Source organism: Penaeus monodon, chromosome 29, assembly GCF_015228065.2.
Source record: "Penaeus monodon isolate SGIC_2016 chromosome 29, NSTDA_Pmon_1, whole genome shotgun sequence".
Lineage (NCBI taxonomy): Eukaryota > Metazoa > Arthropoda > Malacostraca > Decapoda > Penaeidae > Penaeus > Penaeus monodon.
The window spans coordinates 29289502-29290114 of NC_051414.1; positions in this window are offsets into that span (position 1 = coordinate 29289502).

The following is a 613-nucleotide window of genomic DNA, read 5'->3' on the forward strand; positions in this document are numbered from 1 at the left end:
ATGATAAATATCTGAAACGTTTATTGCACAAAAGATAACCGCACCCAAAACGTTTACTTTAATAGGGTTACTACATTTTGTTTGAACACCAGACCCGTTTCCTGAATTCACGATGTCCCCGAGGGAGTGATTTTCCCTGTATCTGCCACATTCTTCAGTCTTCCACAAGGGTGGAAATACGGTGAACTTTGTGAACATAAGCAGAACCACCGGAAACGTATACTGTAGTGCCATTTGTATGGCACTACAGTGACTTGTTCAAAACTCCAAAACGCCTAGTTTAATCTTCCTTCCTTATAACGTTTCTCGCACAATAAAGGTATACTCTGCACGCGTAGAAGGTTGGAAACACCCGAAACGTTTGCGAGAATTACACAAGAGAATTCATAACGTCCATTAAGAATGTCCACGCACCAAAAAGCGTTCACTGGGCCAATATTTAGCAGTAACTGTTCGCGTTTCGGAATTTTAGCAAACTTAAACTTTACTCCTAAAAGGAAAGTTCAATCTTGACAATGGAAGCATGGCATCGGCGAGAGTGCCTGTGTGTTTGCATGTATAAATAATGTATAAATAATCGTCTATATAATAATGTTGGGATAAAAAACAAACA